Genomic DNA, 12,059 nt, shown 5'->3' on the forward strand with positions numbered 1-12,059 from the left:
TTGAGTACAATTTTTTTAAAAAAGACTATCATTCTTCCCATTGCATAGCTTGGTGCCTTTTTCAAAATTAAATTGATCAGTTACATGTTAAGTCTATTTCTGAAACCTTTATTCTATTTCATTGATATATACCCTTATGCCAATACAATGCTGTCTTCATTATTATAGTTGTATAATGATCACAAAGTTAGGTAGCATAAGTCTTTCAACTTTGTTCTTTCATTTTAAATTTGTTGAACTATGTCACGTCTTTCATGTTTCTATATGAATTTTAGGATCTTGTCAATTTCTAGGGGGTAAAAGAGTGATGGTTGGGTGTTAAATCAGATTTCACTGAGTTTATACATAAATTGGAGGAATAATCTTAACAATTCAAGTTTTTAATTCAGAAACCTTACATATTGCTCCATTTATTTTGTTGTCTTTAATTGTCTTAAGCAATATTTTATTTTATACACAAATTTTGTTAAGTTCATTCCTTAATATTTAGTAATGTTTTAAATTGTGTTTTCTAATTGTTATTTAGAAATAAAATTGAATACTTTTTCCTAAACTTCCTTGCAATCTGGAAGGTGCCTATAGGAAGATAGCCCAGGTTATCATTGGGCTCACCTATTTTGTATTTCTCTTCTCAGGGATAGCAACAATGGGCTGATTATTGACCAGTGTAAAGACATTTGTTTCATCATTTTTCTTTTAGTGTTCTACTTGTTCATTGTGGGATAGCAAGTTTAGCCTCAATTACTGCATCACAGCCAGGAATGGGGTTCTTTAATTTAGTTATTCTTAATGGGATGCATTTTAAGAAAAGTAAATAGGCAGCCATGCACTTTGCATTCAAGAATGGGAAGATTGTGGTAGAAATTAGGAGATATTGGCAGATTCACAAGAGTGGTGTAGTATGAAAGGGATGTACTTTTACATGTATTTTTCCTGATAATAAAAACTACAAAACTCTACAAATTTTTTTTTTAAGATTTTTATTTATTTATTTGACAGAGAGAGATTACAAGCAGGCAGAGAGGCAGGCAGAGAGAGAGGAAGGGAAGCAGGCTCCCTGCTGAGCAGAGAGCCTGATGCAGGGCTCGACCCCAGTATCCGGGATCATGACCTGAGCTGAAGGCAGAGGCTTAACCCACTGAGCCACCCAGGTGCCCCGGAACTCTACAAATTATTCAGTGATAATAATAGTCAGATAAGCACAGGACTGCTATAGGAGTTCCATCTTTTAGCAATTATAAAACACTGAGACTTTACTAAAGGTTTTTCTCTTCAACTTCTATGTCAGCATAAGAGCTAAAAGGATATGAGTAAATGAGGGGAAGGGGGAAAGGAAATATACCAAAGTAGCTGGCTTTGCTAGAATTTTCTGCACTTAACAATTAAAAAACAAAACCAAATTTCTTAGGAAACCATGAATAAATACTGTAATATAGGGAACCTTAGTATTGCATCATGGATACAGAGAAAAGAATATTGTTGAGTATAGTTTTATTTGAGAAAACATAAAGTAACTTCAAAATTTCCTTTAACTTTTAAAATAAAATTCAAGAAATCTTGGACTATAAAACAAAGTGAGATATGATGCAAATTCAAGCAATTTTTTTAAAGATTGTATTTATTTATTTGACAGACAGAGATCACAAGTAGGCAGAAAGGCGGGGGTGGGGGGAAGCAGGCTCCCTGCTGAGCAGAGAGCCCGATGTGGGGCTCGATCCCAGGACCCTGAGATCATGACCTGAGCCGAAGGCAGAGGCTTTAAGCCACTGAGCCACCCACGTGCCCAAATTCAAGAGATTTTTAATAAATGGGTAAGATCAAATAATATATAAATTAAAAAAAAAAAAAAACAAAGATCTCTGCAAGAAATAAAAGCAAGTCTAGGAGAAAATTCTGAATAGTTTGCTAAACATTTAGAAGAAAGATGCTAAGATAGTAGGACTAAGAAGAGATAAACATTATGGAAAGTACACATGTACTTTATTTACAAGCAGAGTACCTAAACAAACAAACAAAAAGAGTTATATCATATATATATATGACAACAGGGTAGAATTAAATATTTATGACAACCAAATAGAAGTAATAATTAGAATCTGGAAAGGATAGCTTACCTAGGCTGAAGGAGAGTCAGAATCTGGGTTTATTAACTTAAGTATACCAATACCTAGAGAGCCTGGTGAATTTTTTGAAGTGCATGGATTAAGAGAATTACAATGGATGTTCAGGCAGAAATAAATAAAGTTTACATACAAAGAAATAATATCCGTTTGACATTAAGCTTTTTCTATATCACTACCTCTAGAAGACACTGAAATTAAGAGAGTTTTGAGGGAAAATATTACAAAAAAGAACTCTATAACTGTGTAATGTTTGAAGGAAAAAGAAGAAAATTCTCAGATACACATGGTTTAACAGTGTAATTTCCACACTTATAACATGGAAAAAATCTTCACAGACATATTCCTGTTTGAAATATGCAGTGCTTTGAAAGCTGAATCAAAATAAAGAAGTTAAGAACATTTATAAGAAAAATCTCATGGTCAGCATGATGTCCAGTGAACACTGAGTTAACATAATGAATGGTTAAAACAAACTGAATACAAATACCATCTTAATTTTTGGACAAAGAAACACATAATTTAAAAATAAAGTAAATCTGAACTGAAAATTTTTAAATTATATTAAAACTGGAAAACAACTATGAGTAGAAAAGGAAAACAAACTTGCTAAATTTTTCTTCTTTGAGAAGAATCAATATATAACATATGAATGTAACTGATAGTAACTGAGAAATACAGTTCAAGTTTGTTATATAAAAAGGTTAAAGTAATTTATAGTAGGACAAAGATTTCTTTTAATAGCTATCAAATAGTGAAGAAAGAAAATAGAATTATACCTTAATATAAAAAAAGAATAATAATAATAAAAACAAGATATTGAAACAATATTATAAGTATATAAATTTGACAATGCAAATATGCTAAATTACCTTAAACAAAAAGAAATACACAAAGATTCTCATATTTGTGTACAAAATTCAAACACATTCTAATGCACTTTCCTAAGATTTGGGGTTATTTGCATTTATTTAAAATTTAAGGTTTTTTTTTTTTTAAAGGATTATCAAGAAGCCTACAATACAGTGTCCAGATGTCTTGTGTCACCTGCTAGCTATTTGCAGCAAGCAAGTTAGAATACTTTTCTATGTTATTGTTTCTTTATCTGTAAAATGAAAATAATAATAGTATCTACCCAACAGGATGTTCTAAGGATCTCCTGAGTTAAAGCATACAAAGTACTCAGAACATTGCCTATTTTTAGGAAGTGTTACATTAATATTTTTATGTACAGAAATTCAGCAGGAGAAAAACTGGAAAGAGGAAAGTACTTTCAAGTGTGAAAATATCAAAATTTTGCTTGAGTTGGGGCTGACTGGGTATACAGTTTCAGACACCAGGTGTAGACACTTGCTACTAGGGTTTACAGCTCCAGATGCCCACTAGGTAGGCATCGAAGGCTCTGATAAAATGGTCCCACACTTATTGGCCATGCACCTGAAAAAGCGCTAAAATTCAAGGGTTCAGAAAGGGAAGACAGGAGGTTAGAAGGCATCATTTAGCATCATTAAATCCTGATTATGCCCAGAACTGTTGGTCTGTCCCACTAAAGAACTTTTTAGAGTAGAAGCAGTCAACTTTCAAGGACAAAAATAGAGCTGTTCAATTGATTGATGGGAAATCTAAGTTTTTTTCTAAACGGGAACAGAGAATGGCTATTTATTATATTTGAATGATTTATGTTCTTCTTAAGAAAACACAAAGCTTTGCTGAATGACGTCCTGGGTGCAAAAATGTTTGCCAGTGTAAAAGGTGTTCTGCATCTGAGTGGGTGGGTGGGGAGAGAGATAAAAGCCACTAAGGGAGTAAAGTTAAGCAGCCATTTAACTTCTCCTCTGATTAGAGGTGGAATGCTCCTTCTGGGGGAAATGCATTCCACACTGGAAAGCAGTATAGTGCAAGATGAAAAAGAGAAAGTAATAAGCCAGGTATGTTCATGATAAAGGCCTGCTTTTGTGCTGACAATTCTCTAACTAATTAAGAAAAAAAGGAGAAAATATTTAAAATATCTAAAAAATCATGCAGAGAATTTTGAATGAGAGTCAACAGAAGAAAAGGCAAAGTCAGAAATTTGATACAGTAATTCGGTGAAGTCATAAGATTTATTAAAGTTGAAGACAGAGCAGTAAAAATACTTGTCATACATGTTAGGAAAGGTTTACCAGATAAATTTGGAAAAGAAAAACATGCTGAGCTACTGAGCTTTTTAAAACTGGTGTATCACCTGTGGCTCCTACACACAAGTATTAATTGTCTTGAATATTAGTTATAGATGATGAGTATCAACCTCATGCAAAGTACTTCAGACTCTCCCTTCTGGAACATCAGAAGAAAATCAAACAAGCTGCAGCTTCTGTGCCTGACATCGGAGGTTCATCAGTGCCATGTGTAGCTGGCACTGGTGGGACAGGGTTGCATGCCTGACACTGAAGGTATGAGGTTAGGCAGTATCAATAGACTTCTGTTACAGTTGGTTACCTTTCCTATTTCAACATTTAAAAGGAAGATAACATTGGCTAAAGGATAATTATCTCATTCTTGCTATTCCTGTTGAGCCTCTGGTGGGGATAATACACTCTGCTGAAGGCAAAGTTCAGAATGCAAGGAAGCACATATCTTCAAAACTGTCTTTGTAAAGATGAGAAAGTAAAAGTTAAAGGAAGAAAGAAGTGGACACAATTTCTATATTGGTGGCGATTAGAAAGAATCATGTGTGGAAGTGGAACTTTAAAACTAAACTAAGAGGAAGAAGGAAATCAAAACTAAAACCAGGCTTCTTCAAATCTTGCTGAAGTTGAGTTTAAAGAGAATGTATAAGCTTGAGAGAAAGACTGCAGGGAGTGGGTGAAAGAGGGGATAAAGCAATTCTGCCTCTGAATGTGGTAGCACATAAGACTTTAGACCTACTTACTTTAATAGAAAAGAACAAATAATCTACACTTACAAAGAAAAAGTATTTAAGGAGAAAATAAGAATATGCTAATTATAATTCGAGTATACTCTGAGTAGCATATACATGTATAAAATGCCTAGAGACAAACATTCCAGAAATAAATTAATTAACTAATAGAACAGAACAGGAGAATAAAAAAGGTAAAGGGAAACAAACTTTTGGCATACAGTTATTCAGGTTTAAGTAATTGATATTCAATTTCTGTAGAAACTTTGTTAGACTGGCTCGTGGGAGTTGGATTGTAAATATGTATAATATGTAAATAACTTTTAATATACTTGAAGGATTTAAAAAGAGGGATAATAGATATGAAAGTGCTCTACAATGAATATCATTACAGACACTGGGAATGTTGAAAGGAATACCCAAAGAACATTTCCAATTCTTGTCTCATATCTGCTTATATGTATTTAATTTCCTGCATAAGGTCACTTACAAAATATAAGCCCTTCCTTATTGAATTTATTTTCTTTCAACTTATCTTCTTTCAAGGCATTGCCTCTCAGAATTTCTATATGGTGGAGATTCATTTGTCTGCTTTTCTATGTTTATTGTTTTTGTCATCCATTTTAGGCCCAAAGATTCTCAAAGGCAGGAAACATAGCCATTTACATTATCTGGTCCGGAAAGAGTAAATATTATATGATAATGCTTTTCAGAGATAAATTCACTAGGCGATATTTAAAACAATTTCATTTTGGAAAATAAATTCAATTTTAACTTTCTGACATACAGCTTATATCTTCTACTAAAATTCATGGTGAAACTGGGTAAGTCTTTTTAATACACAGCCAACTTTCAATTACTAGGCAAACCTTGTTTGCAAATATTGGATGTTCTTCCAAAAATGTCACCTTCATTATATTTCAAGAATCTTAGTTCCCGGTCACATAGTAACTATGAATCCAGCATTTATAGTTTTTAAAAATGCCACCCAATATCACCATAGCATAACGATCAAACTACTTTTTTGGTTCTGCTTTGGTTAAATTTTGCCAAAACTACATATCACAAATTTTCTGCAGTCTGAAGTACTTCCTTATTTTTGCATGCTCACATTTAATACCAAGTCTTTATTTTGTGCAGAATCTACTTCCTGGAACAGCACCTTAATGCAATATTTCTGTGTCAGTGATAATCCAGGTTTTCAAAAGGCTAAGTATCCATTTACATTTATATTTTAGAATAAGTTTAGTAGTAGTAGTAGTAGTAGTAGTAGTAGTAGTAGTAATAAATTTCAAGGTGATTTTAAGTGAATTTAAATAATAAATTTCAAGGTGATTTTAAATGTTCATCATGGAACTAAGGTTCCAAGGAAGAATGAGAGAAGAGGAAATATTCTGAAATGGAACCTGAGGATAATAAACCAATCACCAAGTTTTAGCCATTAAACTTCCTAAGAATTCCTCTTTTCTCCCATTTGTCTAGATAGCCATGCCCACTGTCTCAGTTTACACCATTATCATCTCCTGCCTGGATTTAGAAGGGAAGATTTAGAAACCAAGAATTAATAGAAACTTCTTAGTATCTAATTTTCCAGTTTTAGGGCTCTCTGCAACCCATTTTCCATGTTTTTCAAGAAAAATAATAGCTTTAAAATATAATCTAATCACGTTATCTCCTTACTTTAAAAACTCTTCAATGACTCTAGATTATCTTCAAGATAATTACGATTTCTAACAAATTTTTAAATATTTTTCCTTTTTTCCCCAGTTTTCCTGAGACATGATGGACATAAATCACTATTTAACTTTCATGTGCACAGCATAAAGGTTTGACTCATATATATTATGAAGTGATTACCACAATAAGTTTAGTCAACATACATAATCTTATGTAGAAATAAAAAAAAAAGAAAGGAAAAAAAAGGAGAGAAAAAATTTCTCCTTCTAATGCGAACTCTTAAGATTTACTCTCTTAACAATGTTCATATATATCATATATGCTACATGTTATATTCTGTATAGCAGTGGTAACTATAGTCATTGTGTTGTACATTATATTCCTAGCACTTATTTATTTAACAAAATCTTAAGTGTATAATATAGTATTATTAACTAGTATACAATATTGTTAACTATATGCACAATATTGTTTAGCAGATTCTAAAATTTATTCATCTTGTATAACTGAAATTGTATACCCGTTGAATAGCATCTTCCCGTTTCTTTCTACTCCTAGCCCCTGGCAACCTTCTTTTTACTTTTCTTTTTTTTTAAGATTTTATTTATTATTTGACACAGAGTGAGCACAAGCAAATGGGCAGAAGGAGAGGGAGAAGCAGGCTCCCTGCTGAGCAGGGAGATGTGCGGTTGGATCCCAGGACCCTGAGATCATGACCTGAGCCCTTCAAAGACAGACGCTTAACCGACTGAGCCACCCAGGCACCCCTACTCTTTGTTTTTTTAGTTTGACTATTGTAAATACTTCATATAAAGTAGAATGATACAGTATTTGTTCTTTTGTGACTGGCTTATTTCACTTGGCATAATGTTTTCAAGGTTCATCCATGGTGTCATATATGGCAAGGTTTCCTTCTTTTTAAGACAGTAAAATCTGATCATATGTATATACTACATCTTCTTTATCTATTCATCCATTGATGGACATTTAGATTGTCTTTACACCTTTTCTATTGTGAATAATAATGTAACAAACATGGGGATGGAAATACTTCTTTGAGATCTTAATTTCAACCCTTTTGCATAAATACCTAAAAGTGAGAATGTTGGATCATATAGTAGCTCTGTTTCTAATATTTTGAAAAAATTCCACATTGTTTTCTATAGCCCCTGCACCATTTTACATTTCCACCAACACTGTACAAGGGGTTCCAGTTTTTATAAATCCACACCAATATTTTTTTTATAATAGCTATCCTAGATGTGAGGTGATATCTCGTGATTTTCATTTGCATTTCCCTTTTGATTAATAATGTGGATCATTTTTCATATTCTGTTATATATGTCTTTTTTGGGTAGATGTCTGTTCAAGTCCCTTTCTCGTTTTTTAATAGTTACTCGTTGTCTTGCTTTGGTTTGTTTGCTATCAAGTTTAGGAGTTCCTCATATATTTTGAGTAATAAAACCTTATCCAATATGTGGATTGAAAATATTTTTCCCATTTTGTGAGTCACTTTTTCACTCAAAAGATTGTTTCTTTTACTGTGCAGAACTTTTTTAGTTTGCTATTGTCCATATATATTTTTACTTTTTTTTTTCCCTATCCTTTAGTGTCATATCCAAGAAATCATTACCAAGAACCAAGCCATGAAGTTTTCCCCTTGGGTTTCCTTCTAGGAGTTTTATAATTTCAGTCCTTATGTTTAAATTTTTAATCTATTTTGAGTTGGATTTTTTTTTTTTAAGATTTTTACTTATTTATTTGAAAGAGAGAGAGCACGAGCAGGGTGAAGGGGGCAGAGGGAGAAGCAATTCTTCAATGAGCAGGGAACCTGACACTGGGCTTGATCCCAGGACCCCAGGATCATGACCCAAGCCAAATGCAGCTACTCAACTGACTGAGCCACCCAGGGGCCCCATTATGCCAGATCTAAACCTAGGCAGATTTTTTAATTTTAATATTTATTTATTTATTTATTTGAGGTGGTTGGAGGAGAGAGGGAGAGAGGGAATCCTGAAACAGACTCCCCGCTGAGTGTGGAAGCTGATGCAGAGCTTGATTCCAGGACCCTGAGACCATGACCTGAGCCAAGTCAAGAGTCAGCCACTCAAACCACTGAGTCACCCAGGTGCCCTAAGACAGATTTTTTAAATCTGTTTTTGTAGCAATAGATCTATTTGGGAGTAATTTCTTAAGATTTAATATTAATATTTTGCTCTGTCCATAATCTGCAACAACCTAGTCCTTTCAAGTAATGGAATCACAGAAAAGGAGAGTTATACAATACTTGACCAGTGCTATTCAGCTAGTTGGTGGTAAAAGAGGAGTAAGAACTCTGGTCATGTGAGATCTTGTCCAGTGTTCTTATACCACATCACTGTCCACTCTTTCCTAAGATTATGAAAAATTTACTGTAGTTGTAAAATATTGCAAAATTTTCCATTTTTCTGGACCAAATTTCATAATTAAAGTGTAAAAATAAAAACAGCAGATGGGAGAGAGAATAGAGACAGCCTACTTCAACAGCATTCCTTGGACAGCTGGATGAGCAGATTGTGGGAACTGGAAAACAGTGATCAAATTGCTAATGACGAAGTCACTGATCAGTCATAATCAATTGGCTGTCAAACCACAATCTTGTTCAGATTTCTCATAGGCTACAGTCCCTTTCTTATTTTTGTGAATGAAATACACAAAAGTCAAAATATTTTTTGAAGGTTTTATTTATTTGCGTGCGCGAGAGGAAGAGAAAACATGGGGAGGGGTAGTGGGGGAGGGAGACAGAGAGAGAGAGAGAGGCAGTTTCGCTGCTGAGCAGAGAGGCCCCAATCCCAGAACCCTGAGATCATGACCTGAGCCAAAGGCAGATGCTTAACCAACTGAGCCACCTAGGCACCCTTCACAAGAGTCAAAATTTTTTAGTAGAACAGACTGCAAGTCAAAGATTTAGAAATTTCCTTTTACCTCAATATTTCTCAGTGTCTTCAATCTCTTGTCTTTATACTTTATATCATTCTTGCCTAATTAAAAATTCAAATATTTATAGTTTGAAGAAATACTGTTATTGAGTGTAATTTAAGATTCACACATTACTGTGGTAAAGGAGAAAATTAAATTCTTTTACCTAAAGAAGGCTACAAAAATTTGCATAATATGTAAAAGAAGAAAAGGTAGTAAGGTATAGCCAACTGCCTGATCCTAAGACTTATAAGAATAAGTTCTTTTAATTGTATATTTTTAAATATATAAATATGCTTTTGAGATTGCTAAAGAACCAGGTTAAGTACAGTGTATGAATAGAGATGGAACTGATACTAGAGCAGATTAATAAACATCAGAATGGGAGAAAGGTGGACAGTAAAACCAGAAAGCTAGACTCAAGAAGTCGTTTGTGAATTTCTATTTTTTTTAGAGTTTAACAGATGATTGGATGTCTTCTCAAAAAATTTTTTTTTGCTTCCTTTTATGGTAAGATTATCTTTAACGTGTAAACAACACTACTGGGTTTCATTTCCAATAATTGACAGTCTCTGAACTGCCCTTTTGCTTCCCATCTTGCCAACAAGTTCTTCATTAGTGTTCTCTATAATGCAAACATCATAAAAAATAATTTACATGAAGTATTCCATATTAAACACAAGCAACTTTTTATTCAGAATTCTAAAAATTCTCTTTGCTTATAGTGATGTAGATAACAACAACAGAATAAGAGCTTTCCCTTGGATAATTAAATATTTTTATTCAGTTACCTGGTTTAGCTGTCTAACCACTTAGGAAAAAAAATCTTTTGCAATGCACACAGAATAGATGTCTCAAAAAGGGCTAATGAATAAATCAATAGTTGAACAAATGTATTTTATTTATTTTTTAAGATTTTATTTATTTATTTGACAGACAGACAGATCACAAGTAGGCAGAGGGGCAGGCAGAGAGAGAGGGGGAAGCAGGCTCTCCACTGAGCAGAGAGCCCAATGTGGGGCTCGATCCTAGGACCCTGAGATCAAGACCAGAGCTGAAGGCAGAGGCTTAACCCACTGAGCTACCCAGGTGCCCCTGAACAAATGTATTTTAAAAAGGAAACACTTACTTGGTTAATCTCTCAGAGCAAACTCAAGATAATGCATGCTTTCCTTGATTAATCAAAGTCTTTATATTGCAAAACAATTATTACTCATTTAAAAAGTGTGTCTTATTGTACTGCCGATATGCATGTATGAACCAATAAGAAATTATAGTTGTTTAAAAAAAAAAAAAGGCTATTGCAGGGGAGGAGTCAGATGGCGGAGAAGTAGCAGACTGAGACTACTTCAGGTAGCAGGAGATCAGCTAGATAGTTTATCTAAAGATTGCAAACACCTACAAATCCAACGGGAGATCAAAGAGAAGAAGAACAGCAATTCTAGAAACAGAAAATCAACCACTTTCTGAAAGGTAGGACTGGCGGAGAAGTGAATCCAAAGCAACGGGAAGATAGACCGCGGCGGGAAGGGCCGGCTCCCGGCAAGCGGCAGAGCAACGGAGCACAAAATCAGGACTTTTAAAAGTCTGTTCCACTGAGGGACATCGCTCCAGAGGCTTAACCGGGGTGAAGCCCACGCGGGGTCAGCGTGGCCTCAGGTCCCGCAGGGTCACAGAAGGATCGGGGGTGTCTGAGTGTCGCAGAGCTTACAGGTATTAGAAGGGGGAAGCCGGCTACAGAGACAGAGCCGAGGAGTGAGCTCTAAACTCAGGGTTACCTTGAACCGGTTGCAGGCTCGGTGAGCTCAGAGCGTGGCCGGAGGCCAGGGTGATGGGAGTAATTGGGCGCTGTTCTCTGAGGGCGCACTGAGGAGTGGGGCCCCGGGCTCTCGGCTCCTCCGGGCCAGAGACTGGGAGGCCGCCATCTTCATTCCCATCCTCTGGAACTCTACAGAAAGCGCTCAGGGAACAAAGGCTCCTGAAAGCAAACCTGAGTGGATTACTCAGCCCGGCCCCTGTTAAGGGTTGTACAATTCCGCCTGGGGCAAAGACACTTGAGAATCACTACAAAAGGCCCCTCCCCCAGAAGATCAACAAGAAATCCAGCCAGGACCAAGTTCACCTACCAAGGAGTGCAGTTTCAATACCAAGGAGAGGACCGGAATTCCAGAGGAGGAGAGAGCAAAGCACGGAACTCATGGCTTTCTCCCCATGATTCTTTAGCCTTGCAGTTAATTTAATTTTTTTCTTTTTCAATTTTTATTTCTCTTCTTCTGCTATATGATTTTTTAACTTTTACCCTTTTCTTTTTTAACGTTTTTTAACTAGTTTATCTAATATATATATATATTTTTTCCTTTTTATATTTTTTCATTATTGGTTTTCTTTTTTTATTTGTTTCTTTT

At 34.9% G+C, this 12,059-nt stretch overlaps 1 long non-coding RNA gene across 2 annotated transcripts in view; it reads left to right on the forward strand.

Annotated features, from left to right (window-relative positions):
* The window catches only part of LOC116866942, a 67,563-nt gene extending 60,208 nt beyond the window's left edge, over window positions 1-7,355 (forward strand). Inside the window, exon 3 of one of the 2 annotated variants that reach the window (XR_004382516.1) lies at window positions 7,317-7,355. This is a non-coding gene — a long non-coding RNA (uncharacterized LOC116866942). Of the gene's footprint in view, window positions 1-6,159; window positions 6,275-7,316 lie in introns of those variants that run through there. The other variant, XR_004382515.1, reaches the window with a different exon arrangement.
* Window positions 7,356-12,059: the final 4,704 nt, after the last annotated feature.

The sequence above is a fragment of the Lontra canadensis genome, unplaced genomic scaffold, assembly GCF_010015895.1.
Source record: "Lontra canadensis isolate GAN:19392208 unplaced genomic scaffold, GSC_riverotter_1.0 scaffold11, whole genome shotgun sequence".
NCBI lineage: Eukaryota > Metazoa > Chordata > Mammalia > Carnivora > Mustelidae > Lontra > Lontra canadensis.